General features: G+C 34.9%; 1 protein-coding gene and 3 non-coding genes across 7 annotated transcripts in view; all 4 read right to left on the reverse strand.

The window, feature by feature from the left end:
* LOC145689918 (tRNA N(3)-cytidine methyltransferase METTL6) overlaps window positions 1-22,898 on the reverse strand; it is a 249,456-nt gene that overhangs the window by 199,150 nt on the left and 27,408 nt on the right. The window contains exons 6-9 of one of the 4 annotated variants that reach the window (XM_081764267.1): window positions 22,517-22,592; window positions 19,667-19,742; window positions 14,416-14,480; window positions 9,255-9,809 (exon numbers count right to left, since the gene is read on the reverse strand). The exons of 2 other annotated variants lie outside the window; for them this stretch is intronic. The gene's annotated coding sequence lies outside the window, so the exon portion shown is untranslated. Of the gene's footprint in view, window positions 1-9,254; window positions 9,810-14,415; window positions 14,481-19,666; window positions 19,743-22,516; window positions 22,593-22,898 lie in introns of those variants that run through there. One more of the 4 variants, XM_081764269.1, reaches the window with a different exon arrangement.
* LOC145691141 (small nucleolar RNA snR60/Z15/Z230/Z193/J17) lies at window positions 14,552-14,625 on the reverse strand. Its single transcript, XR_014132353.1, has one exon. It is a non-coding gene; the product is annotated as a small nucleolar RNA snR60/Z15/Z230/Z193/J17 (small nucleolar RNA).
* Window positions 19,812-19,885, reverse strand: LOC145691142 (small nucleolar RNA snR60/Z15/Z230/Z193/J17). The gene has a single exon (XR_014132354.1). It is a non-coding gene; the product is annotated as a small nucleolar RNA snR60/Z15/Z230/Z193/J17 (small nucleolar RNA).
* Window positions 22,662-22,740, reverse strand: LOC145691145 (small nucleolar RNA snR60/Z15/Z230/Z193/J17). The gene has a single exon (XR_014132357.1). It is a non-coding gene; the product is annotated as a small nucleolar RNA snR60/Z15/Z230/Z193/J17 (small nucleolar RNA).

Consider the following 22,898-nt stretch of genomic DNA (forward strand, 5'->3'; position numbering starts at 1 on the left):
TTTTTTTAATTCATTTTTTTAGAAATGCATCAATACTGTCTTGCGCCCAAGAGCAAAGGTTTATGTTTTACTGATACACTACTTTAATACCTAAAAATATAATATCTAATACCTTTTTTAATACCTAATATCTTTAGTATTAAAAAAAATATCCGGTTGCACAACCATGCAACATATAGTACCAGCCGCCACTGATTTTTACATTGTTCTGGTTGTAAGGGTGGCTGAGATTGTATTCCTTATGACACGAGAGACCTTGTAAACACACAAGGTACTGTGGTTTATTACCTTGGTTGTTCATGAAAACAAATTCCCTTTCCCCTTTCATGAAACTTCCTGATGAAATGCACCAGACTCAGAGCTGCCAGGTTCTCAACAATGAAATCTCTCTAACCAATCTTAAAATTCCTTTTGCTCGAAAAATATCCTCTCACTCTCAAGGTTGGGTGAAATTATCTTGGATCATTTCTCAAACATATGTACGAAATGAAAAATAAATAAAATAAAAATTAAAAGCACGTAAAAATTTCTCTCAATAGTACTGACTTTTAATATTCACAACCAATCATTTTTCACGTTTGCAACGTGAACAGAAACTGGACGCTTAAATTTTTAGGTACCTAACGTACCCTTTAAATTTATTTTTGGTTTACGCGCCTAAACCATGCTTCCACTTTATGTATTAGTCCAAGTCATTACGTTTTTAAATTGTTATGTATCCAATAAAATATACAAAAATGTTAACACTTGTCTTCTGGCGAGCTGCACGCAACCCGCGAACTCGTAGTTGGCCATCCCTATCATAGGGCACTATTCAACAAATACAGTACTACACAGTATTCTGAAAATTTTGTAATAAAAACGGAAGAGAGGAATTTTCGCGAATTTCAAGCTACGAGTAAAATCTGCCTTACTCATTTCATATCGTAGATTGACAAAACGCGCAAACACTAAATTAAAAATTACACTAAGGATACATAAAGATTAAAAAGACGTCACTAAATAATTTTGGTAGCAAATCTCAAGTCAGCTTTGTAATTAATGTATTTGTAATTGTTTATTTTCCTTTCGCACCATTCTTTATTAAAAATATCATTGAGATAAAACCGTGCAATAAGGCGTTACGTGAATTACGATATCACTTTACTATATTTTTATTATAATTAGGAAGGATTAGGGATTAGATTTCTGGGCTTTTAGCATCTATGGCCATTTAGCCTGTCACACACATATGAGAAATGACGTTCCTCGGCAATTACACTGTCTGGGGAATTGGGGAGGGAAGGAAGCGGCCTGAGAACATTATTCTAGGTACCATCTCGGCATCTGCCTGGTGTGAATGAGGAAAAAACATTCCGAATAGCTAGCCTGAAAAAGCTGGTACACCTTTCCGATCGAGTGTTCCCACCAGGAATCGAAAAACCGGAACCGCTCGCACCGAAGAAGAGAGCATTATTATAATTAATAATCACAACATTTAATTTATTATCCTTACGGAGTGATATGCGGAGGCTACGGACATAGCTCAATGTCAGTGGTATTATTCATATCGCATGTGGGATGAAATCTATACCTACCACGCTTTTTTTCTTTTATAAATGATTTAATTTAGTTATCAGAAGTTTTATATATAAGGACCGCAAGCATTGGTTTCATTCGTAGGAACATTGTCAATGTTCATGCTTTATGAATGATTTATAACCTCCACAGGAATGATAATGAAGCTTTATCTATATTTTGCGTCCTTGAACCACGACTGTACAATTCAGGAATAGTCCTAGGGAAGTCAGTTTTTTTTCTACTTTCATTTACGGAATGAAGTCATGTATCCTAAATATGTACACTCATGTCCAAAATTATTGTCGCATGTCTATAAATATGTTGTTCTAGGAATATAATTTGGTAATGAATTCGCCCGGTATTTCTTATAATGTTAGTATATGTATAATCGGCAAAGGCATGTATGTGGCAAATTTCATGTCAAAAGAGCAGTAAATAAGAACAGTAAAACGAAAATAAAACTGTTGTCCATTTAGCAACATTTTGTTTTACTCATTCTAATTTTTGTATTTATTATTCTTTTCCTATGAAATTTACCAAAAATATACATTTCCCGATTATACACATAGTATCAGTATTAAAAGTACCCTGCAAAATCAATATCAAATTACATTCTTACAAGAAGACAGTTATAGATATGGGACAATAATTTTGGACATGAGTGTACAATACGGAAGTAAATATATTTCACCCTTCCTCCTTCATATGTTAATAGCATACATTTATGAAAAAAAATCAATTGACAATGATACATATAAAATGCAATATTAATTTGTTTTACGTGTTCTCTTTATTAAAAGAGAATTTTTTAATTAATATTTAAATACAAACGTATTTTTCCCTTATTTGAATGTCCTTTTAACATTCTTTATCTCAGATTTACCCTATCCAATTTTAATTTTGGATTCCTACCTACTATCCCAGTCTTTATGAAAACTTCACTTGTACTGAATTTAAATTTCGGCTCCTACATGTTAGCACAATCTATCAAAATATGATGGAGCATGTCGAGATTGGCGCTTCACTTAAAACAACATACACACAATATAAAGCAGGTTAATGTGGTAGATTCAGCAAAAACAAAGAAACACCGGGAGATTAAAGAATCATTCTTTATTCATAAATATAAACCAGCTTTAAATGTGGATTTTGGTAACATTGATAGAATCTGGTTACTTACCTTTAATGTATATTTTGATATTTTGGATCAATCAATAGTGACGTAACATAGACATCGCGCTTTCTTCAACTCTGTTCATTCTTTTGCACTGTGCTCTGCTCGTGGTATTTTAGCATCCTTCATGTTATATTTATCTGTTCTGTGGTTTGTATTCCTTTTTCCAAACTTTTTTTTTTTTCTCATTCGTTTTTATCCTTGTTACCGAACCCTTGAGAACGGAACTAGCTCGGTATTCCGAAACGTATGGAGTGTTTAATTTTCCCGCGGAAGGATTTATTGGTAAGTAACCAAATTTTATTAATTCCCTTATATGAATTTAATCTTTGCTTCATAAATGTTCTTCCAATTTATACGGAAACTTCACATTAACTGAATATTTGTTTTCTAAGTTATCCCAATCTGTTACAACTTCACTTTTTCCGAATTTAACTTTGGCTATCTACATGTTATACTGATCTTGATGAAGTTTTTACCTGTCTGAAGTCGATCAGATTCCCAGATGTTACGCCATTTGTTGTCCATAATTCTCCTCATCTAAATTTAATACTTGCTCATGATTTTTACACCTTCTTGTAAGCATACAAAAGACATCATTTACTCCTGAATGTTCATGTGTAAGTACTTTATGGAAAAAGAAAAAGAAAAAAAAAAAGTATGGTAAACTTATGGTAAAGACAGGGTCACCTAACATTTGCTCACGGCTAAACTCGCCTTCATTATGCTACTTTATTTCTAAATAAATACTGCTGAAACAAAATTCCAGGCACATGTGAGTTCTCCCCTAAAGAATAATAATAATAATAATAAGTCAGTATATGTACTTGCTACTAAGCATTTGTACAGAAGAATTCCATTTAAATCATACAATGCAGTGTACTCTCTTGCACACTAAAAGTTTTATAAGTTCCAATTTACCCAGGTTTCTTTTATACAGGATTGTCACTATTTACTCATATATATATATATGGGTCATTTGCAAATAAATTGGCTTTTTCGAGACTAAAAACGGCGAAAGTTAAATAATTAAAATATGATTCTCTTAATTAGCACTCATCATACGCACTAAAAATTTAAACCGTTCATGGTCGAGGCCAATTCATTTATTAAGATTTTCACCATTTTTACAGCAAAAAGAGAAATCCATGCATCAGGAGAATGACAGCGAAGCCAGGAGAATGACATTTTTTTTTAATTTTATGCTTATAACTAGCAGCCAGAGACTCACATAACCTAAAGCGTTAATACAAGGATAATTTTTAACTATAGTTAAAAAGTAAGGAGTCAGAGCATGAAAAAAGTTTAAAATTATATTATTATATAAAGAATAGGGAGAATGTAAAATAATAAAGTGATATGTATGACATAATACTTAGTTTTAATTACAAGATGCATACAAACGTATATAATATATTGTAAGTTTTAGAAAATGATATATAACAGTAACATCACAGTCGTTCAATCTAATTTAAATTCACATTTCTATGTGCGAAACTAGGAACAGCAACACGCTATCTTAAAGAATATAACCTATGACACAAATTCTAACCTGAAACTCGACGGCTATAAGACAAGAAGTCTGAAAATAAACATACTGTTTCATCATACAAGCTTTGTTTGTTGGAAAGTATAAATTTAATGCAATAGATATATTTTTCACACAACTTCTATAAAACAAGATCTTACCTAAAATAGTGTGACTTTTGTCCGTATTCAATAATAAATGTAAGAGACCGATCATTAGATTTTACAATACTGTAGAAGCAAATGTATTATTAAATTTAAAAGAACTTACACAGAGTACTTGTTTACCATTCTATACTTAAAATTTATAGAACTCACGCTGTCCTTTTACAATAATTTCTGGTTGTGGAAGAACTTCAGTAACTTCATGAACATTACAACTGTAAGTAATACCATTGAGGTTCCTCTTCCGTAGTCTCGTGTCTTTATCACATTGAATAAGATATTCAATGTTCACTTCACCATCCTTCACATCACTTCTACACAGTGCAATGTACTGAAAGACCTCTTCCTACCCTTTATATTAACGCGAATAAATTTTCCCTCTTTAATGCGTCCCGAAGTAGTAACGTTTGCACAAGATGCATCATCATCACTACTATAAATGACTTCAACTCTTGAGTTTCTCTTTGGCTGGAATTTGAGAATTAGAGTACTGGCCTAATTCATAGTGATAACAATAGCCTCTGTAATCAAAACAAGACTGCATTCTCATTCTGAGTAATCGTCTGTTACTTGTGTCCTTTTCAGTGACCACTTGATGTACAGACATGGTTCCTTTAAATTTTTTTACCTTTTTCTTGGATAATTTGCGCTGCATTTGTTTAATATCATCCGATGGTATCTCTTCAATGATTACACTTTGTATGCTCTCTTTTAAACACTTTACTATAGGTTTGCTACATTGACTTGATACCTAGTCTTTCGTTGCAAGCGCTGCTATCGGCTGGAGGAATTCCACTCGCTTTCTCTCGCTTAGCAACAGCTGAACCATTATTGGATCAACGCGTGGGTGTGTGAGAGTGTGAGCGTTAGTTCGCATTTTTGCCACGGCTCAATACATTTTGGCAGCACAATAAAGCTGCTGAGTTTGCAATATCCTTACCCTGTGCTACTATGTTGTCTGCCACTCGTTTGCACGTGCCTCCAATGCCATCTGGTGCGCCTTTACCATGACCAGCTTCATGATAGTTCCAGGTGGCTTTAGATATGTTTGGGTACATTTCAAAAAAATCACTGCACAAAACACTAAACATCAAGTTATTCCTATATTGAGTAACAGGGCTATCGCTCCAGAAATGGATTATATCTATAGTCGGAGTCAGACCCTGTGCATTGCCACTTGTCTTGATCCTCCAAAGTTAAATGACTGTATTTCTTCTGAATACTTACATGCATAATTCTCACTAAAATCAATGTGAATTATTGCTTCTCTTTGAGTTATGGTCGCTTTTTGCAATCTCAAACTATTTTGTTGGTGTCTTACTCGAGCCACATGCTTCGAAAATTTATCTACTGTTTTTATTAACTCATTTGCTATTTTTGAAACTGTCGTATTTATTTTTTCTTTAACAACTTTTTTCACTGATTTGACCGATCCATTGTTATCTGTATAATTTTCAGTTTTTGTGATCCACTTTGAATATTCGGCTTCATAATCATCAAATTCCTTGAAAATGATTGTTTTCTTGTTGCATCTTTCACATTCTCTTAACGAACATTATTCCTCTTGCGAGTCACAGCAAATTAATTCCAACACCGAATCTGGTTTTGACACATCTAAACAGCCATATGTATAGAGAGCTTTGATTAACATTTCCATATTTGAATGCTTCACACATTTGCACATCTCTCTTTCAGTGATAGTCATTTTCATCAATTTTGGCCGGTACCGGGTAAACGTGCTACAGCTGATATATTTCCTTTTCGGGTTATCTCTCAAATACTTTGTACTCGTATATAAGGTGGTCATGTTATCTTCCAATACTCTTCGTTGATGCTTTCCACACTTAGAACTGACATAATCCTTTTTTCCTGGGAATATTGTACTGACATTGTCTTGCTCGTAAAATGAGATGATATCCTGTTGAAGCTTCAGAGTAGCTGTCTTGCGCACTCTGGTATTTTCTGCCTCTAACATTTTTACGCGCCCTCTCTTCCGAAATCTAGCTGTGGACAACATCCGATACGTTTTTAATATTTTTCTTCTGGTTATTAAGTGTAACATTCGTTTTTTTTTTTTCTCTCTCTCTCTCTGAACATCCACCCTTCATTGTCTCAACTGTTGATTAATAACTTCACCAAAGAGATGTCCTTTTCTTATTTTTTGAAGCTATGAGCTCTCCTACTTTCTTTCTTGGAGTTAAAAATGATTCTTTGAGCAATGATTTAGTTTTCAATCTTTGCAGCCATTTCTTGTATTTATCCAACTTTCTCTTCAGACATTTAATCACTTCATCTTTTACTCTCAACTCGCGATTTTTCTCTTCTCACTTTCTTTTTCTCCTGTTCTGTTGTCTTTATAATTTCTGCCACAATTTCTTGGGAATGTGGAACATCGTTGCGTTCCGAAGCACTGTCTGGTGGGACAATATCACAAGAAATAGTCGTATTACTTGCTACTCTCCGCCTTTGTCTCATTCTTGCTGTGTTTTGACGCCACTGTTTTCTCTTCATTCGCTTTTTCCTTTCTGACATTTCTTTGATGAGCTTAACCTCTTCTTTGGTATTTCATTCTGGACTTTTCTTTCAATTCTGCAGCGAGGGAAGGACACTCCTCAGCCTTTTGCTTCAGTCTCTCATATCTTCGACGTTCAACTTCCCTTTTTTATCTAAAGACGCTCTTCATTACTTTGCTTCTTTCTCGCCATCTGCAAGTGACAAGGAAGTCCACTTCAGATCCCTTACAAGTAACGTGTGGGTGCTCTGACTACTGATCATGTAGTATTTGCCATTCTCCTGGCACGAAAATGCCAGGAGAATGACTGCGTAATTATGACAGGGGAATGACATTTTGCTAACATTTCGTTAAAATCTTACACCGTATTTATCTGTTACATGAAATGATGTACTTATTTTAAACATATCTGTTTTGTCTCTCTCAAGAAAGCTAATTAATTTATATATTGTAAAAAACAAACTAAAATGACTTACCAGAAGAATGACTGGAAATGCTGCAAAAAATCACACACCTACTTCGCAGTACACTTACTCAGAAACTGGCTGAGCAATAGGCAGGTTGAACAGTTGCTAATATCACAGACAGAAGGTACTATCTGTATAAAAATGAACTTTTACGATTTTGTACATGTAATCAAATGTGATCTTGAAAGAGACGAGAAATAACCCAGGAGAATGACAGAAATATTAAGGACAGAGTTTGATGTTATAGAAACTATTATAAAAATGTTTTTTGCTTTCTCTTTTTGAATTGAAAAAGTGCCATATATTTCAAGTATTGTATGTGAAATTTATGAAATAGAATTGACATCAAAAGAAAATATACAAGAGTTATTAGTAATAATTGCACATAGGAACACCCAGGAGAATGACATTTCTATTCATCTTTCCTCTCAAAATATATTAAATCATTACGAACTATGTAAAAAATACCGATTACCAGATTGACATATTTATAAATAATATGTCTCTCGAAAAGAACTCATTTTTAAAAACAATTTTTTAACTTACTATTGAAAGACTTCAAAAGGCCAATCTATTTGCAAACGACCCATATATATATTAGTATTTCACTCTTTATATGTGTTTTCTCTATCAAGAGTTAATATTAGTACTATGACATATGAAACCCTGAGATTCAATGCCACGTTGACATAAGCTCTCCACTTACTTTTGTCCTTAACTCAGTGAATGCAGTTTTCTGCGTTTAGCTTATTCCTATTGCTCTTTTTGCGACTAGTACTGTCATCTTTTTTTCCTATGATGCATTCCATGATTTCTCATTACTTATATGTATTTCCTTTATCAAAAATGAAATGAAATTTTTGAGTTTTACGTCCCATGCTTAATGCCGGTTAGGCTAAAGCAGACGGTGATGATGAGAAATGAGTTAAATGGTGGAATGAAAGAAGCGGGAGGAAACGGGAGAACCCCGCGGGATCCCATGCACCAAGAGGTGAACGTTCTACCACTAAGCCACAGCGGCTCATTTCCTTTATCAAGTTTTAGCATTCTACGATGTTTAAAATGTGTTCCGAAGCACATGCTTTGTCTCCTACTCCTTAAAAGCATATTTATGTAACTTAAATCTCTTCACAATTTACAAAGGAAAATCAATCATGTTGATAAGTAAATGAAAAAAGAAGACTTTTTATTAATCTACTTAACACCATGTACCTCTTTTCTCAAAGAAATAATTTCTATTCCAAAGCAAGAATTTCTCTAATGTAAATCTACAGTAGCTTTCTCTCACATAGAGAGCATACACTTTTTTTTTTTTTTTTAAAGAGAAAGATTTAAATTTATATACGTAAAATTTTTTCTAATCAGCTGATACCTTCGTGCTACAATGTTCACCTGTGCTCTCTGCTGTCCCTAATTCTATTCCAGCTCACGGTAATTGTCTTTTATGATTCATAAATGACTTGGGCGTATTTTCTTAAACGTTTTAGAATCTTCAGTTAATTTTCTACGAAGTTCTATTTCACTTTACAAAAATAAATAAATAAGCTTTTAATTATGAAAAAGATTTTTAATTTTGCAAACACGACTCATGTATGTTCTGTGAAGTCATTACCTTCACCATAATTTACTGGACATAAACCTTACCGGATATTTCAGTGAAGAAAAGTGTTCACCATTCCTTCCTGAGATCCCATGTATATGTGACATTTCATCAAGTACATATTTTCATGAATAAGCACCGTGCATGTGAGTTTTTCTATTTCACTGAACATAACACTCCACAGATTTTTTTTTATTAATCTGCACTCTTAAAATCGGAAAAAAATTTTTTAAATAAAACATGACACACTACGTTTAATAAATATTTATTTACAAATTTGATTATATAAGTAAATTACCCACTACCAATTTATTCTCCCAATTCCCAACACTTGCACATTACTTTTATGGTATTCCTAGAATTTGTTGATCTATAAAATTGTTTTTCCTTGTACGTTTTAACTATTTGTACTATTTTTAAAGTTTTATTTACACAGTATTCGCACACACTACAGAGTAGCCCAAAAGTAGGATACAGACCTGCATCGATCAAATATGGCATTTTAATTTTTAAAATAATGAATTTATTTGCATTGGTTTGTTCCGAGCTTAAGATATAAGTGAAAATACATTAAGAACAAATAAGGAAGAAACTAAGTCAATACCTGTATGGATAACAATAAGTAAAAGATATAAAATGCCATGAGCGATCAGTACGGGACTATATACCTACTTTTGGGCCACCCTGTATACTGCATTTTCTTTCTTCTTATTGTTTACATATTTCTTGTGCCAGATTCATCCTTCTGCTTTCTCTGACAAATTAAAACTTCTGTCTGGTATGTGCAATTCTACCTCCATGATTCTAAAAAAGAACGAAATAAGGAAATAAATTTTAAAACTTAAAACAACTAAAAAATATCAGTTTTTAAAAGCATGCACACATTGTACAAAAATACCACCCATTAAAAAATGTTTTTAACTTTATATTTCAAGGTGTATAAATGAATTAATCTATACTCTTGTATAAATAATTTCACGTTCTAATATATACAGTTTGTAATCAACAAAATCATGTTTCTACAAATCAAGTGGCTTTTTATTCATATATTTTATTTCACAGTAAACGTGTCTTTTACTGCAGGCGATTTCAAGTTTAATCCCACGTACCATACTTTACGAAAAATAAAAAAAAAAAAGATTAAAATTTACCTTAAATTTTTTTCAAAATAATCATACAGATCGAAAACTCTTGGGATTTTTATCTTACAAATAGAAAACTCTCCCATACATGATTGTGGTGTGTGTGACATGAAAATGCATCCAAGGGTACAAGGACTGACAGAAGCGAATTTCCAACCACGTAAAGTATTCTGTCAATGGTTCAGTCAACACTAGGCATCGGTACTGTTCACTGACGAGGCCATGTTTGAAAGGGATGGTATCGTGTACATGCATAACTCACACGTGGGCAGATGTACATCCCCACGATACGGTTGTCACTAATCATGAACAATCTGGATTCAAAGTATAGTGTCATAGTTTCCATGATCAACTGGTCGACCCATACATGCTACCCCGAAGACTGAATGGAGCACAGTATTTGACCTTGCAGCACACTACCCGAATTACTGGAAAATATTCCCCTTGCGATTCGCTGCAACATGTGGTACAGGCATGATGAGGCTCCCGCGCACTTCAGTGTCCGCCGGTAACTGAACAACTTCCCAAGACGTTGCATCAGGTGTGGCGCTTCAGTGCATTGTCTGCCCGATCTCCAATAGATCTGGAACTATTGGATTATCATCTTGTGAGAAGACATTGTAAGTGTGGTGTGTGCTACTCTTATCAACCATATCATGGACTTAGTACAGCGTATTCATAACTTCTGTGCAGCTGTTCCCCATGACACACGTACCTTCGAACGGGTCCATGATCTGGCGTTGCAATGCTTGCGTTGCTGTCCGTAGCAAGACATTCTGAATATCTCCTATGTGGTGTCCGCCCAATGCACGTTTGTCTCTCTCTCTGCACGTCGATATCTACCACTTGGAATTTACTGTTTCCACACTTTAGGCCTCGCTAATTCTGCTAATAAGCCCAATTTGCTAGTTGGATGTCAGAAATAACCTCCCGAAGTTTGTTATATTAAGTTATATCCTGTATATCTATTTCTCTTTACGTGTTTTACAAAAAATTAAATTCTCCAATATTTTTTAGCGTTTAATGAAAAAAGAATTATTAATCGATAGGTCTCTCTGATTTGAAGAAAATGATATGAAGATTTACACTCATGCATAGTTTAAGGATTTTTTTTTTTTTTTTATTTAAATAACGCTGTATAACCACGCCATCTATTGAGGTGAAACTATGGTATATCCTCATTAAACTTTACATTATGATAATAGCAAGACAATACACAGTATAATTAATCAGAACACAAAACTATCACCAACTTTTAAAAGCTCAATTTTTCTTTAACACTATCAGAAGATTCAATCGACAGGCCACATTGAGCTAAACAAAAAGAAATGCTTAAGGGTAAGTTTTCATGCGTCGTTTTCGAGGGAAAAAAAATACTTATTTTTAAGACACCTGATATGTCATTCGTTACCAATAATTATTATTAGTTTTTATTCTGTTAGAACTGTAATTTATATGTTAAAACATTATTTCAAAGGAAGCTGTTCTATCTGAACCATAACTGCGTGCAAAAAAAGTCTCAAATGGGAATACAATTATACGAGGGCCGTTCAGAACTAACCTCCTATTGGTAAAAAAGAAACACCAAACATCTGAAAACTATCTTTGTGTTCCATTTTTCAACAGAGTTTCCATAAACATTCAAGCACTTATCATACCTGTGCACTAGCTTAGAAATTCAATCAGCATAAAAATCCCTCGTTTATGCGTTAAGCCAGCCTGTGACCACATCTTTCAGCTCATCATCATCATCACAAAAGCGCTGAGATCCTGGAAATTCGTAAGAATTCATCGGAAAGCTCCGACATTCACAAACTTTCCCATCAATTTTCTGAACGAGTTCAACAGTGACCACTGATGGCCTGCCACTCCTCTCTTCGTCATGAATGTTGGTTTGTCCACTTTTAAATGAACGAACCCATTCACTAACAACTCGTTCACTCATCACACACAGTCCATACATGGCACAAAGTTCCCGATGAATAGCTGCTGCCTAATATTGTTTTGCTGTAAGAAAACGTACAAGCTCGCACCTGGCACTTAGCGGGGTTTTCTATTGCAGCACACATTTTGAAACGCTACAAAAGTGGAACTAGTGATCAGACAACCTTCATTCTAAAACGGCTGGATGCAGACTGATCTACCGCGCACGTCTGTGCAAAGATGGTAGCGCTGCCTTCACGTAGTGACCAATCGGAGGTTACTTTTCGAACGCGCCTCGTACATATCAATTATGTCAACTGACGTTATTTAGAGATTATTGGACTACCCAATAAATAGATCTTAGCTGGTACACAAAGAGTCGACTGGACCGAGATTCGAAGTCTCCGCCTCACTGTACCGATACGTTAACCATTACACTACTCACTCCGCTCCCTGAACAGTTATACATCAATCTGAACACCACTGGAGTTGTAATGCAGCTCACGTGGTCTGAATGATTAAGGACAAAATTCAAGAGTAATGGAATAAACTCCAAGGTCACTCATTTTATACAGAGTTGTTATTTCACAAGTATTATTTTCCATAATACCTGAATTCTTCTGTTTATACTGTAACTGGTTCTTGTTTAGCTTGCTTTTAGGACGGTTACTTTTAAAAATAAATGGATATAACTTTTATTTTTAACGAAAATATGGTAGGTTACCTATGAGGAAAGGCAGTGCACTTATGAAGAATATTGGCCTGATCCTAATCTGTTATCACTGATATAGTGATAATAAAAGGGGAGTATATTAATAGTTAAATGATATCTAGCAGTACAACTAACATATCCAGTTGTTACCTCGGTAGTATAGTAATGAATATACATAATTTTACCAGTTGTCACTTAATCTAATGCAGGAGAACAGGGGTTAAAAGAGTTACCTTGATCGAACACAATGATTACACGGCAATTAACCTAGGCTATCTCATTTTATTGTATTGAATATTAATAATACAAACTGGATGAGCACCTTACAGGGCTAAATCAAGTACAATTGTTAATGAATAAATGGGTCTTCTACAGCGAGAATAGCACTCTCGTGTGTCAAAGAGTTCAAATATATTACGTAAGATTGATGAATAATAATTATTACATTGAGACATAATACCTTGGCAAATTACAGTTATACATTGTGAGCTCATAAGCTATGTGCTTGTAAACAAACATCAAAATGCTTTATGAAAATAGTTTCTCTTGCAAGCAAATTACAAGATTAATTGTTCCGGGTTTATCAAAACCTACGGTTATGAGGATGTAATTAACTTGTACTGCCCTGCCATAATTATGCATAAGAATAGAAAAAAACATGCAATATACAACTTACATTTTCTGGTCCATCGATGACAGACAGCAACGGCGACAATATATTCGCGATACTACGGTGGTCAATTACAATTGCACCACCTGCCCGATAGTCTCCGACTTAACAACACGAGACGAATCGAGTCGAGAATTCAACCGACCGAATGCGACTGAATCTCAATCACTGAGTACCCTGGTTAAGAAACTAGTAGTTTTATATGCGCCTCATTTGTTATTTCTCTTTCTCATGTCCTTCAGAACCAGTGCATTCTAGACTATGAAATAATAGTTTTAGTGACATTTGCGGGAATAACACTTGTTTCACATTCTTCATAAAACAAAAATGTTTGTTATATGATTTTTTTTTTCCTGGTGTTTTTCTCTAAGTGCTATACTATTACAATAACTTATTTATGTTAACTCGGTTTTTTCAAGGTGACTACGTTTTCATGCACTAAAATAATATTGGAGTTCAATTCTCGAAATTATAAAAAAAAATTTCGAACAAGTCCTTTACGTTTCCGTAATACTGTTAACCAAGGATATTCCTCACTAACTTCCCTTCAAAGAATGTACTTACTAGTAGAATGTTTCCCTATTTGTCTTTATGCTTTTCCCCTGTAAGTTTTTACAGCCTTAAGACACTACCAATTATTTCTAATCAATCCCTATTTTTTTTAAAAAATTAATGTTAATTTTGCAATGATTATATACACACAAAAATTGATCAAAAATTTTAAGAAGAGTTCAGAAGGCCACTAGCAGACTGTAGTATTTAGATTTGGTCTCTGCTTAAGAACAGCGGACGTCGCCACTCTAGAAGTTCAGGAGTGAACAATGGGAATTGTACCAATAAGAGGACTTTAATTTAGGAAAAGATGTGCATTTGAAGGGGTGAAGGCATGAACACCAAATGCTGCATGAAAGTCAGCTCACTCAAAAGTTTCTCCACAAAGAGCATTTAGTTTTTTAAGCTTACCTTTCAAATTGGGAGGCATCTACTCTGCTCTATCTGCAGAAGATATCGTACTTCAAAAGCTGCATCTGTAATAACAATTAATGAAAAATGATGGTTCTTTCATTGCAATAAGAATTCCAATAAAACATTATTAATCCACATACATCAGATAGGAGCGAAAGAAAATTATCACTGAGTATCAACTGAACTATGCGATCATCATTGTATGTGTACCTTTGAACATAAAATATAGCCCAACAAAATATATAAGAACGATATAAAAACCAAATTCTGAAACACTTTATTCAACCAAGACTTGGAAAACAAGTCGGACTAACGAGGAGAGAACTTTTTCCGTGTTATCTTAATATTGTACCGTATTCATTTATAAATCAGTATAATTGTTGAAACATTAATTTACAACCTGATACATAAAATAACTTAACTTATACCCTAATTTACACGCAATCCTAATATACGAGGCGCATCCAGAAAGTGACGTTGCGAAAGTGTCCGAAGATGACACGAATGGTCAGAGCAAAACGAGTTTCAGGAGTGGAGGAAGAACATACAACCATAACCTGTTGCGAGGACAGTTGTTGTCAGGTCAGTGGTGAAAGAACTGTGGTACGGTAAACATGGCTGTATGCATCCAGTCTTCCGCAGACTGAGAACTACACGTGCTAATGTGGCTTCTTCACGCTAAGAAGATGCCGGTATCAAGATACACCGACAGTTGTATGAAGTATATGAACCGGACGTCAAAGGTGAAGATGGTGCAGGCAGCAGGTCGCATCAATGTGCAGCAACCAATTCTGCAGAACCGTCGGTTTACGATGTCCGAACTCGTTCAGTTCTCGCTCATCTCCCGTTTTCTACTGCATGAAATTGTGAACCGCGACTACAGTTTCGTAAGCTGTTTGCACGATGGATTCCGAAACTACAGGCAGTGGAGTATACGATGCACCTAGCGTCTACTTTCACTTTCCTGCTGCGTAAACAAGTTCCTCGATTGCATCATCACCGGAGACGATAATGGGTGTTCCGTGACCTAGTGACCAGCGAATTGTACCTGTTCTTTCACCTGCAGCACTTTTGCACATACGATGTTTCAACAGCTGAGTTCTTATGTCTTGGTTCGTCCCTAGCAGCAGAATTCTTTCATACTCGCAAAACAGAAGCTGGTGCAGCGCTACTAGTGCCTCAACAAGGATGGTGCACATCCAGAAAATTAGGGTCTACCTTACTAACTCCGCTCTAATAAAATTGTTTTCTGATGTTTGTCTTTCGTTTTATAATCCCTCGGAATTTACTTTTTGGATGCGACTCGTAATTATCATTCTACGAGACAGCCCTCTATTGGGAAACAAACAAATCATTCTTTAACCCTTTTAAGTTTTTTCGGTAGTTTTCAACCGATATTGTAGTGTCTTAAAGATTCTATTAAAAGAGAACTAAGAATGCTATTTAGTTCGGTTTATTATTATTATTATTATTATTTTGTTTTCCAAGAGAGGAGGCATTCAAGAAAGCCTTGGAAGGGTCTATACGCTTCCGAGCGTCAGAACATAGGGGGGTATGACGTCATCAATTTATAAATTCCCTTTTTTTACTGAGGTCTAACTTCAACATTTTTTGGTGAGCTTCTCTTTAATCCTAGAATCCTAACATTTTCCCTAAACAATCAGTGGACCAATTAGTTTTTATGAGAATTTTTTCGGATCTCTTCGTCAACACAGAAGGGGGGTTCAGAGGGACAAAAGGGTAAAAAAGGGATATTTTTTGACCAAAAATGCCACTTTCGCGATTCTTGCTCCACTCGGCTACATGATAGGAATATTTGAGTGCTACTTTCTGAAAGCCTACTCGATTCTGAAGAGAACGACGTATGAATCATCATCCTACGATAATTAGGGAAGTGTCAGGAAATTTTTTGAAGTTTGTATAGTATCCTTGGGAAATTTCGGAAATATTCGCAAAAGAGAAATATTTTTTCCGCCCCGTCCTTAATATTGAAGATAGGAAATTGGTGTTTGGCACAAGTAATTAGTACACTACGTAGTATTTTTGAAAGTGATTTCCAGATCTCTATGTTCACCCAGGGACGCACCAGAGGGCCCCAAAACTGGAAAAAAGGAATTTTTTAGCAAAAATCCCTATTTACTCAATTTTCCCTCCTTAGGGACGTAAGAGGGACATGAGGGTAATATAATATGGAAGCCTGCTCTATTCTGAAGAGAATGGTGTATGAATCGTGATCCTACGATAATTAGGGATGTGTTAAGAAATTTTTGAAATTTATATAGGGGATTCTGGGAATATTCGCAGAAGAAAATATTTTTCCCGTCCTTAGTGTTGAAGATAGGAGATTGGTATTTGTCACAAGCAATTAGTACACTACGTAGTATTTTTTTGAAAGTGATTTCTGGATCTCTATGTTTATCCAGGACCGCGCCAGAGGGCTCCAAACCGGGAAAAAAGGGAGTTTTTCAGCAAAAATCCCTATTTTCCTCAATTTTTCCCCTCCTTAAGGATGTCCGAGGGACATGCGGGTGATACCATCGGAAAGGCTGCTCCATTCTGAACAAAACGACATATGAACCATAATTTTACGATCATTAGAGGCGTGTCAGAATTTTTTAAAAAATTTGTAGGGTGCATGTTAGGGAAATTTTGGGCGTTTTTTTGATGCTCTCTCAACATGGGTAAAAAATTTTCCCGCCCTTACTATTCAAGACAGGAAATTCGAATTTGTCACAAGTAATTAGTACACTACGCAGTATTTTTCCAAATTTTTGGAGGTTTGTGCGCAGACCCGGTAGAGCCTCAGGGGGCCCCAAACTTTAAAGTTTTTTTTGGGGGGGGAATTTCCCGATTTTCCTTCAAATAATTCCCTTCTGGCATATTATAGGGACATGTAAGTGGTACCGTTTGAAGGGCTGTTCCATTCTGAGAAAAACGAGGTATAAACCACGATCCTAGGATAAATAGGGATGACACTGTCGCTGCTTATCTGAGACTCAAGAAAAACGCCGAAAAAGGCAAGAATTTAAAAGGGTTAAGGCTGCATGATTACGCTAAGAGGAAGCAAGTGATTAATGAAAGTAAATGATGAACGAATTGGTGGAATGAGAAAGTGGGAGGAAATGCTAGATCCATTGGCACAATGTTGTTCAGCACAAATTTACACTTCCTGAAATCGAACCAAAGATCCCTCATGCCAAAGATAAAATTCCCACCACACAGCCATCGTGCACTCTAGCAATACATAGAAAAAAGAATGCAACAGATAATAACACCGATTGAAGATAAGTTGAAGTAGTTCAGTACATATTCAATCATGAAACACGAATTCCAGAACCTTATAACAAAAATAGATAATTCTTTAACGTCTCACGATTACGCTCTCTATGCTACAAGGAAGCAAATGATTAATGGAAGAATTGGTGGAATGAAGTGGGAGGAAACGTGTAAACTCTGCGAATATTTACTGACAAGATGATGATCAACATTAATTCACATGGAGCTGGGCTCATAGTGGTCTGGTTTCTTGTAAATAGTTGAAAAATGACCAAAAGCACACGAAAAAGTGACCAAAATCTCATCATGCCCTTTTTTCCTTTGTCAATTTCTCCATCACCTCTCTCTGTTGTTTTGTTTCATCTTTCCGAGCTTCCTTCTTTCGCAGATTTTCTAAGTATGCTTTGTAGTTACGGTAAGCAGACTCAGCACATGTAAGAAGCTTCTGAGTAAGTGGAATCAGTTATGGTCTATTTCCGAATTTCTTCATCCCAGACATTATATTTAACTTAGCATTGAGAATTCTCAAAGCCATGAAATATTCAAATTCATCACCTACTCTTATTAAGAAGAACATACAAGAAGCATAACACAAGACGAACATGATGAACCCACCCCCCCCACATACACACACAACGCTGAGCGGAGCGTTAACTATTACGAGAGAAAACTAAAAGACTATTATGATAGAAGAAAGAATAGACACAGAATGGTTCTTAAGCCCACCTTGAGAGCTTAAGCATCCACCAACCATCCACTGTGCTTTAGCAAGAATAAAAGCTGAAGAGAGAATAAAGCTGACTGTTTCACATGTGGCAGCAAGTACTGAAGCTTTCAGAAGAGTAATGACTAACAAGTTACTGCCTTTTTCCATTTATTTTTGATATTGATATTTTTCTTAGAAAACTGCCAATGTAAAACATAAATCACACGAAAAAGTAACTTTACCTCCCTAGAAAGTAACTTTTAGTGACCAACTTGAAAAAGAGTAACTTTTAGTTTTTTTTTTTTTTTTTTTTTTTTTTAAAGTGACTCGCTATGAGCCCTGCATGGACTGGAATCGAACAAAGGGATCACTTGCACCAGAAGTGAGTGCTTCACAACTCCGACCTGTAGCACTACATTGGAAAGAATTGCAGCAGATATCATTGCTTTACGCATAATAACCTGTTATAATAGCTCAATATGTTTAAACTCAAACACTATGAATTTCACAACTGGTTTTCAACAAGCTACCGCTTAAGTATTGGGACAAGTAATTCAATAAATAATAATTGCTTCGCTTTCAGTTCTAACCTGTAAGTTAACCACTAATCTTGTCGAATTCAATTTTCAAAAAGCAAAAATTGATTGGTACAGTAGGTAGTTATATCCCTCTTCAGCGTAAAAGCAAGACACAACCTATTACATATGTGGATTCAGATTCACTACGAGGTTTATAATGCCGACACATAAAGAACGAATACGGGAACAAAATTATCAAATAACGATACTTCATGAAGGCAAACATTTCGTGGCAACTTTTTACTCCTCTGAGGATTTCTCAAGTTAACGTTCTACAACTGGAAGAAATAAGTGAACAACAGTTATCAAGAAATTTATTCCAACTTTTACCCATCTTCCACACGGCAGCAAATTAAACCTGTGATAAGCCTATGAACCGTGCATACTTTACTTATTACAGATTTTTTATATTTTCCCTGAGAAAGGCTCCACAGGAACTTCTACGTGTGTCTCCAGTTTAGCATTTTAAGGTCATCGTGGAAGTTATCAACACAAACTAAGGTAAAACTACCTCGTGATACAAAGTAAGGCTTCACATTTCAGTTATTATCCTACAGCATTTATCAGCAATTACAGAACAAGGCCATATATTATGCAAAAGCTCTTTTTCTCGAACATTTCAATGACTACTGCTTTTATCTATAATTCAAAATATATCTAACCTAAGAGCACTAAATAAATTGCTTACCTTAAGAACTGAAGCGTCTAGCTAGCTTGTCTTATCTGCTGAAAGCATTATCAAGTACCCTGCTTCAACGCTGAATCTGTAATAATAATGAATTGAAACTGCCACTTTTCATTATAATATGGATTCCCTTAAAATAATATTAACTCACATACATCAGATAGGAGCGAAAGATAACTATCATTGAGTATCAACTGAACTATGCGATCATCATTGTATGTGCATTTTCGGACAAAAAATATTTTCATAGATTACACAGTAGTAATGTAAAACCTAGTTTTGAAACTTGTTTATTGAACAAAACCGAAAAAAATACTAATAATAATAATAATAAAACATAATTATTCCCTTGCTACCGAAGAGTTATGCACTTCTGTTTTTTCAATACTGTACAATGTTCATTTTAAACATCGAAATTTTAATGTATACGCGGATGCTTATAAATCTCAGTACTTACTTCACAAATATAATATAATCACAATCAAACATAATATAATCATAAGAACCAGTATTACATCGAAAAATGAATTCTTTAACATCTCATGAGCACGCTCTTTAGCTTAAAAGAGAACACACTAATGAAAGGAAATTATTATAAAAGAACTGGTGGAATGAGAAAGTGGAAGGAAACGGGAAAACTCATAGACACAATGAGGGATCCAAGGTAGGATTTTGAGTTCTAAACTACGTACACAAGAGCACAGTACAGTAACTCAAGTAAATATGCATACACATTTTTACCAAAAGCTCATGCCGTTGAAACGAACCAGAAATCTCTCACTATATAGGTGAGCTCGTTGCTAGTGAATTTATGCTCCTCAGCAAGACACTGCATATTTCTGAAGAATGTTGGCCTGATCCTAATCTGATAATCAAGGATGTACTTCACTAACTTTCCTTTAAAGAGTGTAATTACTATTAGAAAATTCCCCTATCTGTCCTTTTTAAATGTAGTTTTTCTATATAATTCCTCTTTAACTATTACAGCCTTAAAGTACCAGCACTTATTTTCTAATCAATTCTTATTTTTTGAAATCAATTTTTATTTTTGGAATAATTATATACCAGAAATATAAATAAAAACCTTTGGCAAGAGTTCTATAGACCACCAGCAGATGGTAGCACACAAACATATGGGTTGTGTTTGGGAACAATGAGCGTCGCCACCCTATATGTTCAGCGGCGTCGATGACAACATTAGGAGTTGTACACTCATGTCCAAAATGATTGTCGCATATCTATAACTGTCTTTTTGTAAGAATATAATTTGATAATGATTTTGCAGGATACTTTTAATACTGATATTAGTATATAATCGGGAAATGTATATTTGTGGTAAATTTCGTAGGAAAAGAATTATAAATACGAAAATTAGAATTAATAAAACAAAATGTTTGCTAAATGGACAAGAAAGTTTTATTGTTCTTATTTACTGCTCTTTTGACATGAATTTGCCGATTATACACATACTAGCATTGTAAAAAATACCGGGCGAATCCGTTATCAAATTATAGTCCTACAACAACATATTCATAGACATGTGACAATAATTTTGCACATGAGTGTACAAATAGGAGTGCTCGCGACCATATGAGACCTCAATTTAGGCAAGGACGCGAAAATAGGGGAGTGAACAAATACTAAATGCTGCGTGAAAATCAGCAAACCTGAGATGAAGATCTTCAAATGATATTACATATGTATGTAAATTAACCCACGAATAGGATGAAGTTTGAGTGTAACGCGCTTTAAGAGAGCAAAGTGATCTGCACTTTGTCAAGTGCCTTCTCAGTGTGTCATTCATTCCAATTCTTCAATGATGAGAGCTGGAAGTTCGTCTATGGCAGCGTTTCCCAACCGGTGTGCCGCGAGGAAATCGAAACAAAATTATTAATTCTATAGCAACCAAATTGCAAGACATAGAAAAAAATGTATATTTTTGTATTTCACATTACTATGAATTTCTACCATGGAAAAAATTACTGTCATTTTAATATATTATTCTACATCTATTACTGTGTAGCAGACAGTATTTCAGCTCGTACACATTTCCACGGTTAGCTGCTATGTTACGCTTCAATTGAGATTCATTCATCCGAGAAATGGAAGCACTTGTACGGTAAGCGTGAAGTGAACGTTCGTGGAATGCTCATTCGCACGTGAATGACAGAACAACACTTTGTTCAACAGGTGTGTTTTGACTCCGACGCATCGCAAGCTGTGTGATTACAATAATATGCACCGGTTTTGGTTAAAACAACAAAGTTAAAAGTACAAGACATTTGTTTGTTCGTTATTTAGTGATCTTCGTTCTTAGTGAAAGGTTGGATACAGTTTTCGAAAAAGAAAGCGTATTTTTTAAAATCTAAGTCCTATATTTCATTGCAATTGTTTTCTATGTTAAAATTAGAATAAAAAAATAAGCATAATGAATTAGCATAGAGGAAAACCACTGATGGAGCTTTCATCTCTGTGAGAAGGAGATCAGTAATCACAGATCACCATGGCATTTTATATTTGCAAATAATAATATCTGAGTGTGCCGCGAGAATTCAAGTTACACCCGTAGTGTGCCGCAACTTCAAAAAGGTTGGGAAACGCTGGTCTATGTGGATAAAATTAAGGAACAGAACAAAAGCGTTTGCAGTGGAAAAAATTCAGATTTCGCAGTCTGAAAAAAGTCACACAAACTATATGAAACAGAACCTACTGTTTCTCTAAGCAAAAGAACGAATTATAATATTTCTTTTATATATACAAAATTATTTATAAAAAAATATTTCCATGCATACTACTGTTTCTAACGCATACTCGAACTTTCTAAACAGGGAGTATTCAGTATTTTAAGCTTACCTTGCAACTTGAGAGGTATCTAAACCCACTTTATCTGTATAAGGAAGAATAAAGATGCCGTACTTCAAAGCTGCATCTGTAACAACAATGAATTGAAACTGGCGTTGTTTCATTACAATAAGAATTCCCATAAAATAATATTAATCCACTACATCAGATAGGAGCGAAAGAAAATTTTTCACAAGATCTCAAATGAACTATGCGATCATCATCATATGTGTACTTTTGAACACAAAATATAGTAAAATGGAATATATAATAATCACATAAAAGCAAATTCTTCACTGAACAAATCAGAAAAAAAAAAAAAAAAAATGCCGGACCTACGAGGAATTAACTTATTTTGTACGTTAATTTATAGGCTGGTACTAAATAAACTCAT

This window comes from Thermobia domestica, chromosome 7 (assembly GCF_964235325.1).
Source record: "Thermobia domestica chromosome 7, izTheDome1.hap1.1, whole genome shotgun sequence".
NCBI lineage: Eukaryota > Metazoa > Arthropoda > Insecta > Zygentoma > Lepismatidae > Thermobia > Thermobia domestica.